The 22,993-nt window shown below is 34.8% G+C and overlaps 1 pseudogene; it reads left to right on the top strand.

The window, feature by feature from the left end:
- The first annotated feature begins 1,622 nt into the window (after window positions 1-1,622).
- On the top strand, window positions 1,623-20,001 carry LOC107960485 (photosystem I P700 chlorophyll a apoprotein A2-like; annotated as a pseudogene).
- Window positions 20,002-22,993: the final 2,992 nt, after the last annotated feature.

The raw sequence follows: 22,993 nt of genomic DNA, 5'->3' as shown, positions 1-22,993 counted from the left end.
ATTGAGTCTAAAGGTACATGCATGATTGAGTCAAATTGAGTTGGGATTTCGATGCTAATATATATATATTTTATAGTTGAAAATGTCGGATGATTATAATGATGATGTTGATCAAGAGATGTACATCAAAGATGATGTTTCCAATGAATTAGATGAAACCGAATTGGCAACACCGAGTGTTAATCCAGTTGGTACTCAACAACCTAATGTTGAATGAGGTAATATTGGGAAAAGAGACGATTCACAGTTCCTTAGAGCTATCACTGATGCTCTTCAGCATGTGGGGGGAAATACATCCGCTACGACATCTACCCCTACTGTTCATCGAGCTCCGATAAAAGAATTACGTATATATGGTGCAACAGAATTCTTAGGATTGAAAGGAGTTGATCCTTTTACAGCTGAAATTTGGATTAAGTCTACTAAACGTATTTTGCAACAACTTGAGTGCAACCCCTGAGAAAGTTTAATATGTGTTGTTTATCTACACAATGAGAAATATATACCTGGTGGCAGTCAGTGACACATCATGTACCCGCAGATTAAGTAAATTGGAAATTTTTCGAAAAGGAATTTCAAAACAAATATGTGGGTGAATTGTATATCGAAGACAGAAAAAAAAAAGAGTTTTTGATGTTGAAACAAGGTGAAATGTCTGTGGTTGATTATGAGCGAGAGTTTTCGTGACTTAGTAAATATGATGCTGAGTTTGTACTGACTGAAATTGACAGTTGCAAGTGAAATCTGCGTGGGTTACACGATGAGTTGAGAGTACAATTAGTAAATTACTGAATTTGCAGATTTAGTTGAAAGGGCAATAATGGTAGAGCAAGAATGGTAGAGCAAGTTCTGGGTTTTGATAAAAAGACTGAGAATATTCATACTAGTGGAAAGCGCCCTGGAGCTGCTAATTCAAACCCACCACCGAAGAGATCAAAAAAATTCCGTTGTAGCTGGAGATCAAACTTCAAGTCAGACAGAATTGAGAGAATTTTGTGGTAGCTGCTGATTCTACGAGTAGTGTGCGAGGTCCATCTCGGGATACTAAAATTTTGAGTTGTGAGCAATGTGGGAAAAAGCACTATGGTGAATGTTAGAAGTTAACTCGAGGTTGTTTTCGCTGTGGATCTATAGAACATTTTGTTAGAGATTGTCCGAAGAATGAGAATGCTACACATGTTACTTCTTAGAGATCTATGCATGCTTCTAGAGGTCACAAGTCGAGTTGAAGTGGTTCATTTTCGAGAGGTGGTGCTAGAAATGGAAATGATGTTGTTACTCAACAATTGAAGGTTAGAATGCCAGCTCGAGTTTATGTTCTGTGGACTCGTGAGGATGCTGATGCTAATGATGTTGTAACAGGTATATTTTTATTACATTCAAAACCTGTTTATGCTTTGATAGACCCGTGATCTTCGCATTCATATGTTAATACTAAATTGGTTGAGTCGAAAAGTTTAAAATCTGATACGTTTAGAGTATCGATAGTGGTGCCTAGTCCATTGGGGCAATCTGTGTTAGTGGACCAGGTGTGTCAGAGATGTCTGTTAATGATACAAAATATGACCTTCCCTGTTGATTTATTGATAATGTCATTTGGTGATTTTAATATGATTTCGGGAATGGATTGGCTTACGGACTACGGGGTGATTCTGGATTGTTGTAAGAAGAAGTTTGTTGTTCAAAGTGAAAGTGGTGATAAGATTGAGGTGAATGGTATTCAAACAAGTGGTTCAACTCGTATCATTTCAGCAATTCGAGCTATTAAACTTCTTAATCAAGGCTGTGAAGCTTTTTTAACCTATGCCATCAATTCAAATTCTATTGATAATCAGTGCAGTAAAATTAGAACTGTTTGTGAATTACCTGATGTGTTTCCCGAGAAATTACCAGGATTACCACCAGATAGGGAGGTTGAGTTTACAATTGAAGTGTTTTCTGGTACGATTCTGGTGTTAATTCCCCTATCGTATGTCACCTACGGAGTTGAAAGAACTAAAAGTACAATTGCAAGACTTATTGGATCGTGGTTTTATAAGTCCTAATGTGTCACCTTGGAGAGCTCCAATTCTATTTGTCAAAAAAAAAGATGGTTCGATGTGGCTTTGTATTGATTATCGGCAATTAAATAAGTTGACGTGTAACACCTCTTACCTGTATTCGACATAGGAACAGGGTACGAGGCATTACCAAACTTATACACGAGCAATCATACACAACCGAGACATAAATTTTCCATCCAAAATTAAAGCTTTTCACATTCATTTATGTTGTCCCTAAAACAAACCTACGAGGCCCAAAACATGCATTGGAAGCGATTTGGGACTAAACCGAGAACTTTAGAAAATTTAACAACACTTAGAAATTTTTTCACTAAACAGGGGTCACACGCCCGTGTCCCGATCCCATGTAACTCTCTGACTTGCAACTCATGACCAAATTGAACTCACACAGCCAGGTCACACGCTCGTGTGCTAGGCCGTATGGAAAATTAATTTTCATATAATAGCTACAAACTTCACACACCCAAGACACATGCCTATACCTAAGGCCATGTCATCCACACAACTAAGACACACGTTCGTGTCTCCGCCTGTGTGCTCAATTTTGAGCATTCTGTTTTGCAACAATTAAGGTGCAGGCGACACATGGCCGGAACACATGCCCATGGGGAAAGCCATGTGTCTAGCCCATGTGAACAAAAATAAGGCTATTTAACAAGCCATTTTGTCACCCTTTGTTACACACACCTACACAACAACATATAACACCAATCCAAGCACATACAACCAAATTAGCAACAACCTAAACATCAACACCTTATTCACATACTAACATTTATCAATTCAAATTATGCAAATTCCCACATTCATGAAAAGAATCATCATAAACGTATATACTTATACCAATATTAGCCAATTTCAGATGGCCATTTACAAGATGAATTACTAACCAATATAGGCCAACACATTAGGCCAATTCAATTATGAAACATACAAAATGACCAAGTCCCTATACATGCCATAACTCAAAAAGTTGAATTCATTGGTACCCAAAATAATAAGTTGATAGTGTGAATGGATCTCCGATAGTCTCCAATCCCCGAGCTAGCTTAGTGACACTATAATACAAGGGAAAATAAAGCGGAGTAAGCTATATAGCTTAGTAAGTTAAGCTATATAGCTTAGTAAGTTCCTATGTAAATAATAAGCATCATATTCAAATATTTAACATACAATTAACATGACAATAAATGACATAAATTATTACTAAGGTCTTATAATCATAACTTACTCAATCATAACCTTACCGGGGGTTCATCACAAATCGAGCTCATTATATATGAGTTTTACTTTCATACTTGAGTAATCTCGACTTGGATTTGCATGCAATTCACCTTTGACATACTCATTAAATTACCCGTTGAACCACTTGGAATACTAAAGGATACTCGGGAATCTTGTACACATAAAATCGTACCAATGCCATATCCCAGATATGGTCTTACATGTGATATTGTATCGATGCCAATAGCCTAGCTATGGTCTTATACAAAGTCTCATATCGATGCCATATCCCAGATATTGTCTTACAAGTAATCTAAGTAACCCTAATGTGATGACATTTGTATCCTATCTATTCCTAAGGTTCAACCGGGATTTTACACTTGTCAAAACTTTGTTGGATATGTCCAAGGGTTAATTACAATTCATACAATAATAAAGTATTTAAAACATAATTAAAACAATTCATTATTTACATATGAACTTACCTCGGTACAAAAATAGTAGAAATGGGACCTAATCGTCAAACACTTTGTTTTTCCCCCTATCTAGGTCCGAACCTCATCTCTTTTGATCTATAATAACAAATTTAACTCATTTAATATTCACATTATTCAATTCAGCCCAAAAATTACACTATGGCCAAAATTATATTTTTGCCCCTAAACTTTGACATTTTTACAATTTAGTCCCTAGGATCGTAAAATGATTTTTATCAAATTTCTTCATTACCCAAGCCTAGTCGAATCTTTATTGTACTCATACCAACCCACATTTTTCATTCAAGCACACTTTTACTACTTATTTTATAACTTTTACAAATAGGTCATTTTAGGCATTTTTATTGAAAATCACTTAGCAAAAGTCATTTTCCAAACATCAAACTTGCATAATCTACCATTAAACATCAAAATACTCACATTTCTAACATGGGTCAAACCCTAGGCCTTAATAATTTCTCATATTAGTGGTAGAAATAGGTAGATCGAGTGATAACGACTTCAAAAATGTAAAGAGCATTAAAAATGGGACAAGAACAAACATGCAATCGAGCTTGAAAAGTGAAAAAGCCCTAGCTATGTCTTCTCCCTTCAAGTTTCAGCCAAGAAAGAAGAATATGGACTAAATTTTGCTTTTATTTTACTTATTTTTTCTTTAATTAACAAATTACCAAAATGCCCTTTTTATAAAACATGAAATTTCTCTTACCTCATCTTCATTTTTGTCCACTAACTTAACAAATGATCTAATTACCATATAAGGACCTTCAATTTAAAATTTCATAACAATTGGACACCTTTAGCATGTAGAACTCAACTTTTGCACTTTTTACAATTTAGTCCTTTTTGCCAAATTGAGTGCTCAAACGTTAAAATTTTTGAAAAAAATTTTCACGAAATCATTCCATAAAATTGTAGACCATAAAAATGTAATAAAAACAAGTTTTTTTACGTCAGATTTGTGGTCTCAAAACCACTGTTTTGACTAGGCCTAAAATCGGGTTGTTACAACTCTTTCCCCTTTGGGGAGTTTCGTCCCCGAAAATCTTACCAAATTTGGGTATTGTTTTCTCATAGCTTATTCGGGTTCCCACATAGCCTCTTTGACCTCATTTCATTGCCATAAAACTTTCACTAAGGCTATACTTTTATTTCTCAACTGTCTAACTTCTCGAGCTAAAATCTTGATCGGTTCTTCACCGTACGTCATATCAGGTTGAATTTCAACTTCTGTCTGTGAAATCACATGTGAAAGATCAGAACGATATCATCGCAGCATCGACACATGAAACACATTATGGATCCTTTCCAACTCTATCAGTAAAGCTAACCGATATGCCACTGGCCCTATTTTTTCAATAACTTCATACGGCCCAATGAAACGTGGACTCAACTTGCCTTTATGACCAAATCTGAGAATCTTCTTCCATGGAGATACTTTTAGAAATACTTTATCACCCATCTGAAATTCAATCTCTTTTCTTTTCAAACCTGCGTATGACTTTTGCCGATCTGAAGAGGGTTTCAAGAAATCACGGATTACCTTTACTTTTTCTTCGGTTTCTCTAACCAAATCAACCCCATGAATCCATCTCTCACTGAGCTCGATCAAGTACAATGGAGTTTGACACTTGTAGCCATACAATGCCTTATACGGTGCCATTTTTATACTCGATTAAAAACTGTTGTTATAAGCAAATTTGACCAATGGTAGATATTTCTCCAACTACCTTCGAACTCTAAAACACAACAGGGAAGCATATCTTCGAGTACCTGAGTCGTTCTTTCAGATTGATCGTCGGTTTGCGGATGAAATGCTGTACTAAAGTTCAACTTTGTACCCAAATTCTCTTATAATTTCTTTCAAAATCTCGAAGTGAACCTCAAATATCTATTCGAAATAATAGAAATAGGCACTCTGTGCAATCCCACAATCTCAGAAACATATAATTTAGCTAACTTATCAAGTGAGTAGTCAGTACGTACAGGAATAAAATGAGCCGATTTTGTTAATCTATCAACAACAACCCAGGCGACATCTTTCTTTTTCGGAGTCAAAGGCAACCCAATTACGAAGTCCATAGTAATCCTATCCCACTTCCACTCAGGTACCATCACTGGCTGAAGTAAGCCCGAAGGCACTTGGTGTTCAGCTTTCAATTGTTGACAAATCAAACATCTCGAAACAAACTCTGAAGTACCTCGTTTCATACTTGACCACCAATACAGTTTCTTCAAATCAGTATACATTTTTGCACGACCCAGATGCACGATAAATAACCATTATGTGCTTTATTAAGAATTTTCTAGAAAAGTTCATCATTTTTCGGTACACAAATTCTGCCTCAAAACATCAAACAATCATCAGATCCGATATGAAAATCTGAATCACTACCCGATTCACAAAGAACTTTTTTGGCTTGCAAATCACAGTCACATTTCTGAGCTTCACAAATTTTTTGAAGAAATAACGGTCTAGCTCTCAACTCAACTAAGATCGAACCATTATCGGACAAAGTCAATCGTGTATTCATCGCTCTCAAAACAAACAAAGTCTTTCTACTCAATGCATCTGCGACTACATTTGCCTTATCCGGGCAGTAATCAATTACTAGCTCATAATCTTTCAGTAACTCGAGCCATCTCCGTTGCCACAAGTTTAAATCTTTCTGAGTCATCAAATATTTTAAACTATTATTATCAGTAAAGATATGGCATTTCTCACCGTACAAATGAAGTCTCCAAATTTTTAAAGCGAACACAATGACGGCAAATTCCAAATCATGCGTCGAATAATTCTTCTTGTTCGGTTTCAACTGTCTCAAGGCGTAAGCTATCACTTTTCCCTCTTGCATCAACATACATCCTAATCTATTTAGTGACGCATCACTATAAATCACTAACTTTTTTCCTGGCTCAGGTTGCACTAAAATTGGCGCCTTAGTCAATAATGCTTTCAACTTCTCGAAACTTTGTTAACATTTTTTAGACCATTCAAATCTAATATCTTTTTGCAACAGATTGGTCATAGGAGTAGCAATCATCGAAAATCCTTTGACAAAATATTGGTAATATCCAACTAAGCCCAAAAAGCTTCTAACTTCATATACATTCCTCGGTGGTTTCCAATCAACAATTGCTGAAATCTTACTTGGATCAACCCGAATACCATCACTTGAAACAATATGTCTCAAAAATCTAACTTCTCGGAGCCAAAACTTACTTTTACTAAATTTAGCAAACAACTATTTATCTCTCAAAGTTTGCAATACAATTCTTAAGTGCTCGGCATGCTCAGACTCATCTCGAGAATAAATCAAAATATCATCAATAAATACTACAACAAACTTATCAAAATACGGTCAGAAGATTCTATTCATCAAGTCCATAAAAACAACAGGTGCAATTAGTCCAAAAGGCATAACAAGAAATGCATAGTGCCCATACCTTGTCCTGAAAGCGGTTTTCGGCACATCCATCTCTTTAACTCTCAACTGATAGTAGCCAGATCTCAAATCAATTTTTAAGAATACTGTTGCTCCTCTCAACTGATCAAACAAGTCATCAATCCTCAGAAAAGGATACTTGTTCTTTATAGTCACCTTTGTTGAGCTGTCGATAATCGATACAAAGTCTCATAGATCCTTCTTTCTTCTTTACAAATAAAACTGGAGCACCCCAAGGAGAAAAACTCGGTCTCGCAAAACCCTTATTTGTCAACCCTTGCAACTGAGGTTTTAGTTCTTTCAATCCAGTCAGAAGCATTCTATACGGTGCAATAGATATAGGCGAGGTCCCTGGTACTAAATTAATACCAAACTCGACTTCTTTAACTAGTGGTAACCCAGACAACTCTTCTGGAAACACATCCGGATATTCACAAACTATCGGCACTGACTCAATTTTCAATTCAGACATCTTTGTATTCAACACATAAAAAATATAAGCTTCACAACCTTTCCTTACATATTTTTGGGCAGATATCAAAGAAATCACAACAGGTAACTCACCCGACTCATCTGAATCAATCAGAAGAGTTTCACCATTTTCACATTTAGTTCAAAAATCTTTCTTTTACAGTTCACTACGACATCATGCAGTGTCAACCAATCCATACCAAAAATAACATCGAATTCATCAAATGGCAACAGCATTAAATCACCTGGAAAACAGTGACCTCGAATCATCAAAGGACAATTCTTGTAAACTCTATCAACTAATACATGTTTGCCTAAGGGGTTTGACACTCTAATCACAAACTCAGTAAACTCAACAGGCAAGCTCTTACTAGCTACCAATTCCATACAAACATAAGAATGGGTCGATCCAAGATCAATTAATGCAACTACATTAGTATTATAAAGAGAAAAAGTACTAGTGATAATATTAGGAGATGTCACTTCTTCGTGAGCACGGATGGCATAGGCTCTAACAGGTGCTCAAGCTTCGGATCTCACAGTTAAATCCTTCGTCACACCCTTACTACTAGTTCCATTTCTGGTATTCCTTGGTGGCCTACCCCTATTAGTAGTATTACTTGGCCTTGCACTCTGAAATTTTTCTTTGTCAACCATTTCAAGGCAATCTCGGATAAAATGCTCTTGAGAGCCACACTTGAAACAAGCCCGGTCATTCATCCTACACTCGCCGGGATGTCTTCTTCCATAATGCTAACATTCGATTTTGTTAGGCCTTACATTACCTACACTTGCCATTGAAGTGGCTTGAGATTTAAAACTCGAGTATTGCTTCCCGCGGTCTCTGTGAGAATACCCAGCTGATACATTCGAACGGGAATACTTTTCTTTAGATTTCTTTAAATGAGATGGAAATGACTTACTCATCAGTCTTTTCCTCAAAACTCTAGCTTCACAATAAGCTTTCCTCTTCTTTTTATTCAACTCTTCGGCCTTACAAGCTTGCTCGACTAACACCACAAATTCTTTCAGCTCTAAGATCCCAACTAACACACGAATATCCTCATTCAATCCATCCTCAAATCTCTTACACATGATAGCCTCAATAGGTACACACTCTCGAACATATTTACTAAGTCTAACAAATTCTCGCTCATACTCTGTTAGTGACATTCGGCCCTATTTCAGCTCAAGAAATTTCTTATGTTTCTGATCAATGAACTGCTGACTAATATATTCCTTTCAAAACTCCTCTTGAAAGAATTCCCAGGTAATCCTCTCTCTCGATACCATAATTACTAGTGTATTCCATCAGTGATATGTGGAATCTCTTAGAAGCAAGATGGCACACTTTAAACACTCATCCGGTGTGCAAGACAGCTCATCAAATACCCTGATGGATTTTTTGAGCCAAAACTCGGCTCTCTAGGGATTATCATCCACATTAACTCTGAAATCTTCAGCCTCATGCTTTCAAATCTATCACTGGGGCTTGTTCATTCTTACAAATTCCATAACTTGTGGAGCTACATGAACTGGTCGAGGAATAGGTGGGGGTGGATAAGGTTGGGCATTTGGATTTGTTCGAACAAACACCGTATACCACTCCTTCATCATGTGAAGAAAGGCTTCCCTAGCCCCTTCTCCCTGACCAACCGTTGGAGGTCTACTATCTTACGATGCTACCCCTTGAGTAGGAGCCGGTGTATTACTTTCAACGTCATCAGCCTCAGCTCGGTTAGGATCCATTTACTATATGAAAACACGATTTAAAATTTTCAGGAATCATCACACTGTCACAGTTCATTTATGGCATACATAGTTAGACTCTTACACACGCTACGTTAGTCTGAGAATCGACTAAATTGTAGCTCTGATACCACTAAATGTAACACCCTTTACCCGTATTCGATGCCAAAATAGGGTACGAGACATTATCGGACCTATATACGAGCAATCATACAAAACTGAGACTTAAATTTTCTATCGAAAATTACAGCTTTTCACATTCATTCATGTCGTCCCTAAAATGAACCTACAAGGTGCATTGGAAATGGTTCAGGACTAAACCAAAAACTTTAGAAAATTTAACAACACTTAGAAAGTATTTCACTAAACAGGGGTCACACGCCCTTGTAACTTGGGACACGTCCATGTGGAAAGGTCGTGTGGTCACACACGCCTGTGTCCGACCCCATGTAACTCTCTGACTTGTAACTCAAGACCAAATTGAGTTTACACGGCCAAGTCATATACCCTTGTGCTAGGCCACGTGGAAAATTAATTTTCATAAAATAGGTCCAGACTTTACATGCCCAAGACACACGTCCGTGCCTGAGGCTATGTCATCCACACGATTGAGACATACACCCATGTCTCCACCCGTGTGCTCAATTCTGAGCATTCTGTTTTGCAACAATTAAGGTGCAGGGGACATACGGTCGGAACACACACCTATGGGGAAAGTCGTGTGCCATACACAGCTTAGATACATGCTCGTACGACTACTCGCGTGAACAAAAATAAGGTTATTTACCAAGTCATTTTGTCACCCTTTGTTGCATACACCTACACAACATATAACACCAATCCAAGCATATACATATAACCAAATCAGCCACAACCTAGACATCAACACCTCATTCACATACTAACATTTATCAATTCAAATTATGCAAATTCCCATATTCATGAAAAGCATCATCATAAACAAATATACTTATACCAATATTAGCCAATTTCAAATGGCCATTTACAAGATGAATTACCAACCAATATAGGCCAACACATTATGCCAATTCAATTATGACACATACAAAATGACCAAGTCCCTATACAAGCCATAACTCAAAATTTTAAATTCATTGGTACCCAAAATAATAAGTTGATAGTGTGAATGGATCTCCGATAGTCTTCGATCCCCGAGCTAGCTTAGCGACACTATAAGACAAGGGAAAAGAAAAGGGAGTAAGCCATATAGCTTAGTAAGTTCCTATACAAATAATAAGCATCATATCCAAATATTTAACATACAATTAACATGACAATAAATGGCATAAATATTACTAAGGTCTTATAATCATAACTTACTCAATCATAACCTTATTGAGGGTTCATCACATATCGAGCTCATTACATATAAGTTTTACTTTCATACCTTAGTCATCTGGACTTGGATTTGCATGCAATTAACCTTTGGCATACTCATTAAATTACCCGTTAACCACTTGGAATACTAAAGGATACTCGGGAATCTCGTACACATAGAATCGTACCAATGTCATATCCCAGATATGGTCTTACATGTGATTTCGTATCGATGCCAACAGCCCAACTATGGTTTACACAAAGTCTCATATCGATGCCATATCCCAGATATGGTCTTACACGTAATCTCAGTAACCCTAATGTCATGACATTTGTACCCTATCTATTCCTAAGGTTCAATCAGGATTTCACACTTGTCAACAGTTTGTCGGATATGTCCAAGGGTCAATCACAATTCATACAATAATAAAGTATTTAAAACATAACTGAAATGATACATTATTTACATATGAACTTACCTTGGTACAAAAATAGTAGAAATGAGACCTAATCGTCAAACACTTTATTTTTCCCCCGATCTAGGTCTGAACCTCAGTTCTCTTGATCTATAATTACAAATTTAACTCATTTAATATTCAAGTTGTTCAATTAAGCCCAAAAATTACACTATGGCCAAAATTACTTTTTTACCCCTAAATTTTAACATTTTTACAATTTAGTCACTAGGCTCGTAAAGTGATTTTTATCAAATTTCTTCATTACCCAAACCTAGTCGAATCTTTATTGTACTTATACCAACCCACATTTTTCATTCAATCACACTTTTACTACTTATTTTATAACTTTTACAAATAGGTCATTTTAGGCATTTTCATAAAAAATCACTTAGCAAAAGTCATTTTTCAAACATCAAACTTGCATAATCTACCATTAAACATCAAATTACATATTTCTAACATGGTTCAAACCTTATACCTTAATCATTTCTCAAATTAGTGGTAGAAATAGGTAGATCGAGTGATAACGACTTCAAAAATGTAATAAGCATTAAAAACGGAACAAGAACAGACTTACAATCAAGCTCAAAAAATGGAAAAACCCTAGCTATGTTTTCTCCCTTCAAGTTTCGGCCAAGTAAGAAGAAGATGGACTAAATTTTGCTTTTATTTTACTTATTTGTCTTTAATTGACAAATTACCAAATTGCCCTTTTTATAAAACATGAAATTTCTCTGACCTCGTCTCCATTTTTGTGCACTAACTTAAAAAATGGTCCAACTACCATCTAAGGACTTTCAATTTAAAATTTCATAAAAATTGGACACCTCTAGCATGTAGAACTCAACTTTTGCATTTTTTACAATTTAGGACTTTTTGCCAAATTGAGTGCTCAAACATCAAAATTTTTGAACAAAATTTTCACGAAATCATTCCATAAAATTCTAGACCATAAAAATGTAATTAAAAAAGTTTTTCTACGTCGATTTCGTGGTCCCGAAACCACTATTCTGACTAGGCCCAAAATTGAGTTATTTCATGACGATTGAGAATCGATATTCTCTTCCCTATTTTGATGAATTATTTGATCAACTAAAAGGAGCTTCTGTATTTTTAAATATTGACTTGAGATCGGGTTACTATCAATTGAAAGTGAAATAAAGTGATGTACCGAAGACGGTATTTTGAACACGGTATGATCATTATGAATTTTTAGTGATGCCTTTTGGATTGACGAATGCTCCGGTAGCATTTATGGATATCATGAATCGTATTTTCCAACCATATTTGGACCAGTTTGTGTGGTGGTATTTATTGATGATATTCAAGTCTATTTGAAATCTGAATCTGAGCATGAGCAACACCTCGGAATTGTTTTGCAAGTGTTATGGAAGAAATAGTTATAAGGGAAGCTTAGTAAGTGTGAATTTTTGTTATAAAAGGTTGTATTTTTGGGTCATGTTATCTCAGCAGATGGAATTAGATTTGATCCGAAAAAGATAGAGGCAATTGTTCAGTGGAAAGCACCGAGGAATATGTTAGAGGTTCGTAGTTTTGTTAGACTACTTGGTTATTACTGAAGATTTGTAAATGAATTTTCAAAGATAGCTTTGCCGATGACAAAGTCGCTGCACAAGAATGTTCAGTTCATCTGAGATGATTAGTGTCAAAAAAGTTTTGAGAAATTAAAGCAGATGTTGACTGAAGCGCCGGTTTTGACTTTATTAGAATCGAGAAAGGATTTTATTGTGTATAGTGATGATTCCTTGAACGGTCTTGGTTGTGTTTTGATGCAAGATGGGAAAGTGATTGCTTATACGTTTCGTCAGCTAAAAATGCATGAACGTAATTATCCGACGCATGATTTAAAGCTAGCTGCTGTGGTTTTTGCTCTAAAGATCTAGAAACACTACTTGTATGGCGAAAAGTGTTATATTTATACTGATGATAAGAGTTTCAAATACCTTTTTATCTCAAAAGGAGTTGAATTTGAGACATCATCGTTGGATAGAGCTTCTAAAAGATTTTGATCGTGTCATTGATTATCACCCTGGTAAAGCTAATGTTGTAGATAATGCGTTGAGTAGGAAAAGAGCGATTGAATTGCGAGCAATGTTTGCTCAGCTCAGTATCAATGACGATGGAAACTTATTGGTTAAATTAAAAATCAAACCGGTGATGTTTGACCGGGTCAAATCAGCATAGTTAGAAGATGACAAGTTGGAGAAGAAAAGAGAAATGGTTCAGAATGGTACATTAGAAATTTTCATCATTGATGATTGCGGTTGCTTGAGATTTCATAACTGAATCTGTGTTCTAGATGTTTCTGAATTAAAAGAGTTGATACTTCGCGAAGATCATGATAGTCCTTTTTGTTTGCATCTTGGAGGAACAAAAATATATCGTGATCTGTGAGAATCTTATTGGTGGCCAGGAATGAAAAGAGATGTGGTCAAGTATGTGGGTAAATGTTTAACTTGTCAGCGAGTTAAGGCAGAACATCAGGTTCCTACCGGATTACTTCAACCTATTACTATTCTTGAATGGAAATTAGATTGTATCATGATGGATTTTGTAATGGGATTACCATTATCGACAAGTAAGAAAAATACTATTTGAGTAATTGTTGATCGACTTACGAAATTAGTTCATTTCACTGCAGTCAGGACTGATTGGACACTTCAAAAGCTTGTTAAAGTTTATATTCAAGAAATCGTGAGATTGCACGGTGTCCCTATGTTGATAATTTCTTATCAAGATTGCGGTTTACTTCGAGATTTTTGAAACAATTGCACGAATCTCTTAGTACACGACTTAATTTTAGTACAGGCTTTCACCCGCAAACTGACAGACAATCTGAGTGTGTTATTCAGATTTTGGAAGACATGCTTCGTACTTGTGTTATTGATTCTAAATCAGGTTGGGAGCATTACTTACCTTTAGCTGAATTTGCATACAATAATAGTTTTCATCAAGTATTCAAATGGCTACGTATAAAGCTTTATATGGTCGTAGATGTCGATCACCTATTTGTTGGATGGAATTGAGTGAAAGAAAAATGACTGGGTCAGAATTGATCCAAGAAACAGAAGACATTGTTAAGAAAATTCGAGATAGATTGAAGACAACTTTTGATAGACAGAAATCATATGCAGATTTGAAACGTCAAGATATCGAATATTCTGTTGGTGATAAAGTATTTCTTAAAGTTTTGCCTTGGAGAAAAATTTTGAGATTTGGCCGAAAAAGGAAACTAAGTCATCGATTTATTGGACCGTATGAGATCACGAAAAAAGTAGGATCAGTTGCATATCGTTTATGTAATAGCCCAAATTTCAGTGAGATCGGGACAGTGGTTTCGGGACCATGAATCCGAGTTAAAAATAAAAATTATTTTTATTTTATTTTATAGTTTACATTATCATAGGAAGATCGTATGAAAATTTCGATATGAAAATTCTACCGATTAAGTGTTTAATTACGAGAAGGACTAAATTGCATAAAATGAAAAAGTTGCCTTCTAGTAGCTAGAGGTATCAAATAACTATAGAATTTAAAACTAGAGGTCCTTATATGGTAATTAGACTATTGAAGGAGAGTTAGTAAAGAATTTAATGACTCATCCATGGAAAAATTAGAAATGATTAAGGATTAAATTGGAAATCAACTAATTAAAAAGATGATAGAAAATGAAAAGAAATTATCATCTTTTTTATTCATATTCTTCCCCAAAATTTCTATAGAAACCCTAGGAGAGAGGATTAAAACTTTTCAAGCTCAACAAGGTATGAAATCAAGTCCCATTTTTAATTATTTTTATATTTTTGAAACTAGGATAGTCTAATCTCTCTATTTAGGGGATTAATTTGAAACGTTATCAAGGTTTAGAATTTGGGACATGGATGAATATGCTGAAAATTAGAAATTCATGGTAGAAAATGAAAGGTTGTTCATAGATAAACAACTTTTACAAAGCAATTTTCCATGAAAACTTGATTTAAGAACTAAAATGAAAAATGGATAAAACCCATGGAAAATGTTGAAATTTGTGAAATGTATGTGCTATAAAAATTGTTATTAAATTTTGGCTAGGTTTGGAAAAAAGACTAGATTGCATGAATTTTATTTTCCGAGCATAGGGACAAAATTAGAATTTTTGAAAAGTGTAGTGGCAAAATGGTAATTTTGCCTAGGATGTAGTAAAATGCAAATGTATGTGAAATGTGATAAATTAATACCTAAATTTATTCATATAGACCCAGAAAGACCAACCATGGAAGTAGATCGAGGGAAACAAAAGGTTCGGATTAGTTGAATTTCGAACCCAAACCATCGTCAAGGTAAGTTCGTGTAACTTAAACATGTATGTAAATGTGTTTCAATTAATTTTTTGCATGTTGTGGTGATAGGTATGAGATGATGTTTACAATGAATTGATTACAAGTTGATAAAGGCCGATAAATTATTAAGTTCTGGTTAAATATTGAGATTTGATTGGTTATGGTGTTTTCTTGAAATGTATATGATGGTACATGTGTTATAAACAGGATTTAGCCCGGACAGGTAATCCTAAGATAAGCCCTCTCGAGCATATACTATGAATTGGATTTAACCTGGATGGGTAATCTAGAGTAAGCTCTACGGAACATATGTTACAAAAAGGGATTTAGCCTGGACTGGCAATCCTGTAACTTAGAATGTGGCTCAAGAGTGTGCTTCCTGATTTTTGTGCCTTTATGGGTACCTACGAATAATTGATATATGTACTTTGAGTATACTTCCTGAATACCTATCGTAATTTCAATATTTCAACGGAAAGTTTCTTTGAACTATGTAAAGGAGAAATGAAATAGAAGTTTATGTGATGATGAGCTCATCTATGCCTACTTGATATTTACATGAGATTTTGACTAACTTGTTTGATTTAGTATATGTGATAGGTAACTTACCATAATTGATGGAATGTATGACTATGAATGCTTATGTTAATAAAAATGACCGGTAAGTTTATTTTCATGTTATACGAACTTACTAAGCATATAATGCTTACCCCGTTTAATTTTCATATTTTATAGTGCTCGTGATCTCGCAAAGGTTGGTGGACGGTCGGAGCATCAATCACACTATCATCTATCTCATTTTGGGTATAAATAGAAATTTCATTTTGATAAAATGGCATGTATAGGCTCATTTGGCCATTGTGGCTTGATAATGATGTTTGTAACCTAGCCATTGGAATGGCTAGAAATGGTCATTTTGATACACTTGTAATGTCATGCTATGATATCTTCACATATATTAAGTAGTTGTTTAAGTATGTCCAACAAATGATTTAGTCCATGGTATGCATGTGGTGGTATGCTTTGTAAATGATGAAATTTTCTTGAGATGAATGTTGAAATGGTTGGATTGTATTTGGTATGTCTTAGTGCAGGAACATAGAAATTTTGAGTGACAAATGAGGCTAGGAAATGGCTTAATTTTTTCCACACGGGCACACACGGCCTGTCCCATGGGCATGTGGTCCGGCTGTGTGTCCCCTGGATCTTAAAAATGAGAAACAGAATGCTCAGAATTGAGCACACGAACATGTGCCTCAACTGTGTGGTTGACACGGCCTTGAACACGAGCATGTTACACGACCGTGTGAAAACTGCACCTAATTTCGAAAATAAAAATTTGCCACACGGCCTAGCACACAGGCATGTGACTTGGTCGTATGACTCCAATTTGTTCATGACTCGCAAGTCAGAGAGTGACATGGGTTAGGGACACAGACGTGTGTGACCACACGGCCTACCCACACGGGCATGTCCCAAACCACACGGGCGTGTGACCCCTGCACATAGCAAAAATTTTCTAAGTTTTGTAAAAGTTTCTAAAATTCTCAGTTTAGTCCCGAACCATTTCCAAAGCATGTTTCAAACCTCGTAGGCTCGTGTTAAGGACTCTATGAATGAATGTAAATGGTTTTTAATTTGGACGCAAATTTAAGATGCGAAATTATATGATTGTTGTGTTGTGAGCCCGGTAATGCTTCGTACCCTGTTCCGCGTCGAATACGGGTAAAGGGTGTTATAGTTTAGTTTTTCCTGCGGAACTGCAGAAAAGTCATGATGTTTTTCACGTTTCAATGCTTAGAAGATACCGATAAGACCCATCTCATATTATTTCGACAAAGGATATTGAAATTCAATCTGATTTGTCATATGAAGAAGAACTAGTTGAGATTTCAGCACATGAGGTGAAAGAGTTGCATAATAAGCGAGTTCTATTAATGAAAGAATTATGGCGTAATCATAGTGTTGAGGAAGGGACTTGGGAACTGGAAGAGACTATGAGATCTCAGTACCTCCACCTCTTTTCAGGTAAATTTTGGTGACGAAATTTATTTAAGGGGAGAATTGTAACGGCCCGAAAGTCACGGGTGTAGGAAAGTACATTTTCGAACTCTGTTTTCATAAATCAAACTCGTAAATATTTATTAAAAATATTTACGATGTTAGTTGTGTGGTTAATTAGGTTTTGATTAGGTGAATTTGCATGAATTAAGAGTAATTACCAAATCATTGATATGGCTATCGAAATCGTAAGTATCGGCATGCAGGTTCTAGATCCAAATGGTAGTATCGGGTCCCTTAGCTATTGTTCTTGAGAAATGGCCTGACCTAGCCTATTCCTTAAAAGAAGTTTTTACGGGAACCCTATCTACTAAAATTTTTACTTATGGTTCAGGCGAACGAATAATCATTGAGTCCTCCTTTTTCTGGACAACACACACAAAGAGACCCGCCAACAGTCAGTAATTGTGAACCTATGAGAGAAGCTTATAATTAGTTTCTTTCTCTTCTATCTCTCATCTATCTATCTATTTTTTATCTATCTATTTTTTCTTTAGTTATTCACTAGAGCAATTATGATCTGGAAGTCAATCCGGGGCAAGTGTTCGGATCTATTATGACATATCCATGAGGCGCTGAACGGACCTTTTTAATCTTATAAGACCTTTTTCGGACTTTACTTACATTGGTGCAAAACCCATTTTTTTGTGCAACTGGTGTAGTGTATTAATATCTCAATTAGAAGTTCCGAGGTGGAGTTTTTTTGTCTTACATAGATAGAACAAACAATATTACTCTATCCCAAATCACGTGCGCATTCATTACTACGAGATACTCCAGTACCGGTAGTTAGTCATTTGAGGGGTTTTTATTAGTTTTAGTTTTAATAGAAATAGAAGTAGAAAATATATATTATATTTTTGCTATATCGTGTATTACTTATCCTTACGAAATATCAAACAAAATAGAACGATTTTGGTCAACCGGCGGTGGAAGCTTTTACTAGAGGGGGTCTCTTGGGCGCTCCTGGTCCAGTGAATATCACTTACTCTAGTGTTTATCAGTAGTGGTATACAATTGGGTTATGTACTAATGAAGATCTATATACTGGAGCCCTTTTTCTATTATTTCTTTCTGCTCTATCCTTAATAGCGGGTTGGTTTCACCTACAACCGAAATGGAAACCGAGTGTTTCGTGGTTCAAAAATGCCTAATCTTGTCTCAATCATCATTTTTCAGGACTTTTCGAAGTAAGTTCCTTAGATTGGACAGGGCACTTAGTCCATTTCACTATTCTTGGATCCCGAGGGGAATATGTTCGATGGAATAATTTCTTAGATGTATTACCGCATCCCCAAGGGTTAGGCCTATTTTTTTTAGGTTAATGGAATCTTTATGCTCAAAACCCTGATTCAAGTATTCATTTATTTGGTACCTCCCAAGGATCAGGAACTACCATTCTAACCTTTCTCGGGAGATTCTATCCACAAACACAAAGTTTATGGTTGACTAATATTGCACACCATCATTTAGCTATTACAATTCTTTTCCTAATAGCGGGTCACATGTATAGAACTAACTTCAGAATTAGTCACAGTATAAAAGATCTTTTAGAAGCACATATTCCTCCGGGAGGACGATTGGGGTGGGGGCATAAGGGTCTTTATGACACAATCAATAATTTGATTCATTTTCAATTAGGCATTGCTCTAGCCTCTTTAGGGGTTATTACGTCCTTGGTAGCTCAACACATGTACTCTTTATCTGCTTATGCGTTCATAGCACAATACTTTACTACTCAAGCTACGTTATATACCCACCACCAATACATCGCAAGATTCATCATGACAGGAGCTTTTGCCCACGGAGCTATATTTTTTATTAGAGATTACAATCCAGAATAGAATGAGGATAATGTATAGGCAAGAATGCTAGACCATAAAGAAGCTATCATATCCCATTTAAGTTTGGCCAGCCTCTTTCTAGGATTCCATACTTTGGGATATGTCCATAATGATGTCATGCTTGCTTTTGGGACTCTGGAGAAACAAATCTTGATCGAACCCATATTTTCCCAATGGATCCAATCTATTCATGGTAAAACTTCATACGGGTTTGATGTGCTTTTATCTTCAACGAATGGCCCAGCATTCAATGCGGGTCGAAGCATATGGTTGCCTGGCTGGTTAAATGCTGTTAATGAAAATAGTAATTCACTATTCTTAACAATAGGTCCTGGGGACTTCTTGGTTCATCATGCTATTGCTTTAGGTTTACATACAACTACATTGATCTTAGTAAAGGGCGCTTTAGATGCGCGCGGTTCCACGTTAATGCCAGATAAAAAGGATTTCGATTATAGTTTTCCTTGCGATGGTCTGGAGCGAGGGGGTACTTGTGATATTTCGGCGTAGGACGCATTTTGTTTAGCGGTTTTCTGGATGTTAAATACCATTGGATGGGTATAAGGATTAAATTGCATAAAGGGTGAAAGTTGAATTATAGATAAAAGAAAAATTAAAGGGACTAAATAAGTAATCATGCCATTGCTTATAAATAAGGTGGCATAAGATAGATATTTATAAAACTTAAAGTTAAAATATATATATTATAATATTATATCTTAATTATTAAGTATATATATTATATTATATATTATAATAAGTAAATATAATAAATAAAAGAAACAAAAAGAAAGACAGAAGGTTAAACGAAATAGAAAGAAAAAGAGAAAGAAGGAAGGAGAAAGACACAAAGCTAGGGATTTCAATTGTTCAAAGCTCAATTGGTTAGTCAATTTAGTCCTTTTTTCTTGTAATTTTTATGTTTTTGGAATCTTAGTATTAAATACTACCCGACCCATGTCAAAATTTTAGAAATTATTAGGTTTTTAGATATTACTAATGTTGAATAATTTTAGTATTAGGGATTAAATTGATAGATTTTTAAGTTAGAAATGAAAAAAGATTGAATTGTATGATAAATTGTAAATTTTGAGTAATATGGACTAAATTGTGAAAATTTTGAAATTAATGAATTTATGTGAAAATAGGGAGTTGAATTTAGTCTAAAGTAGAATTTGCATGAAAATAAAGAATTAAATGTAAAGAATAAATGTTAGTCTCGGTTTAGGGACTAAATTAAAATTTAGGCAATATTTAGTACAAATTGAAATATTCAAAATGAAATTGAATTGTGTTGTATTAATTCCATAGCTAACGTCATACCGGAACCCTCGACTAAAAAGGAAAAAGATAAAGTCGACGAGGAATAGCTCGGAATTTTCGATTTGTATTTCTATAATCCGAATTTAGTTGTTAATTGTTATAATTCAATTTAGTGTATATGGTAAGTGTTGAGGTGAGAATTATTGTGTTTTGCAATTGAAATGGATTAATTTAGTATGTGATGAATTTATTGAATTTATATTGAATGAATTGGTATATATATATTGAATATGTATGAGTTTGATTGATTTTGACTTGAATATTATATGATGTGAAATGTTTTGAAATTATGTTTGTTTGATCGTAATGCTCCGAAACTCTATTCCGGCGACAGATGTGGGTTAGGCGTGTTACAAAATTGATGGGCAAAAATTTAATAAAATCATATACCAACCCCTTAATATCCATTTTTAAAATTTACGGGCCTAATTTACGAAAATGGGGTTCTAAAATCGCCTTTTCTGGCATCACTGAAAATCGAGCTATTACAAACAAAATTACTTTTTGAGGCCATAGGTGAAACCTTTTCTAGGCTAACAAGAACAAACTTGGCTCAGATACCACTATTGCACTTACAAATGGAGGAAGAGAGAAAAATGAGCTCTTAACTCAAATGAGAGAAGATAATTTTGATTGAATTGATGAATAACTCCAAATGGTTTTAGGCTTTTATAGGGTTTACAATAGCTAGAAATAGTAAACTCAAAGCTAAAAATAACAAAACTAAATACGTGAAAAATCCTTAACCATATTTGGTAACCCCTAATTTTTAGAGATGATTTATTTATCGAATATAAAAATATCTCAACACTTATAGCCCTAGGATAACATACTCTTTCCAAAAGAATAAAGAACATTCTTATGATATTCAACAACAAAAAAAAAGAAAAAAAGAAGAGAGAGAATATTGTTTGTATTCTTGTGAATTACTGATTTAGGCAATAAAAAGTGTTTGCACCAATAATTTTTTATATTGAACAACACTAATTGAATAAGTTGGAGTCTCTTGGCATAGGATAAGAGATTGAAGCACCAATGATTAACGTTGTCTATTATCTTTTTTATATAAGTTGCACACTATCGTTTCGACTAGTCTTCTTGTTACTACTAAAGGTACTCCCAAATATCTTACCAACAAGTCTCTAATCTTAAACTTGGTAAGCCTTTGAATCTCATAAAGATTGGCCTTGCTAAAGCCAAAAGAGACTCACTTTTACCACAATTTAGTTGTTTACTTGACATAAACATATTCAAGAGATCTTGCACTCCCTAGATACAACTCAATTTCCATTTTATGAAGATTATCAAGCCAACGACAAAACTTACATGCGTAAGGCTTTGTTATTCTTCCTTGTGTGCTTGGCCATGCATGCATGCAATGCACGACATGTTAGCGTACTCAATGACGACAATAATGTTTCCAATAAGAAACATATTTTTTTAGGCAAAATGATTTATTTGGCTCTCCAACTTTACAAAAAAAAATCATTTTAGCCCTTAATTTAATTTTTCATCTTTTTTAGCATTAAACTTACGTTCTTTTTATCAAATAACCCAAAATAGATGAAAAAAATATTTTTTTTAACTTTGTTGACGCGTAAGCATTTAATTTATTTTAAAAAATTTAAAAATTCAAAAAAATATATAAAAATATTTTTTAAAAATGAAAAATTATTAATATAAAAATTATATTTTTAATATTTTTTAAATTTTAAAAAATTAATTAAATATTAACATAACATCCACATGTATGTTACATTAGCAGCGCTAACAAACATTAACTTCTCCACCCATTTTAAGGGGATTTGGCAAGAAAAATACAAGTTTGAAAGCCAAAAGAAATAAAAAATTAAATGAAAGATTAAATGATTTTCTTTGTAAAGTTGAAAAGCCAAAAAAATCATTATGACTTTTTTTCTAACAAGTTAAACCTTTCTTCTCTAAGACCCTTATGTATATTCTTAATGTGTTTTTCACTTGTTTGTAAATGTTGCTATAATTTGATGTATATATTTAAATCGTTGAGCATGGAGGAACCAATAGAAGCAAAGATTTCATTGTTTTCCATGACAGTGAAAAAGGAGATGAAGCAATTATTTTGGCTTTTTTATCCCAAATATTATGGAAAAAAATACTTAAATAGTATATCAGCTGGATTATGTACCAAAATGGTACATTG

Source organism: Gossypium hirsutum, chromosome A05 (assembly GCF_007990345.1).
Source record: "Gossypium hirsutum isolate 1008001.06 chromosome A05, Gossypium_hirsutum_v2.1, whole genome shotgun sequence".
Classification (NCBI taxonomy): domain Eukaryota; kingdom Viridiplantae; phylum Streptophyta; class Magnoliopsida; order Malvales; family Malvaceae; genus Gossypium; species Gossypium hirsutum.
This window is presented reverse-complemented; position numbering and strand designations above follow the sequence as displayed.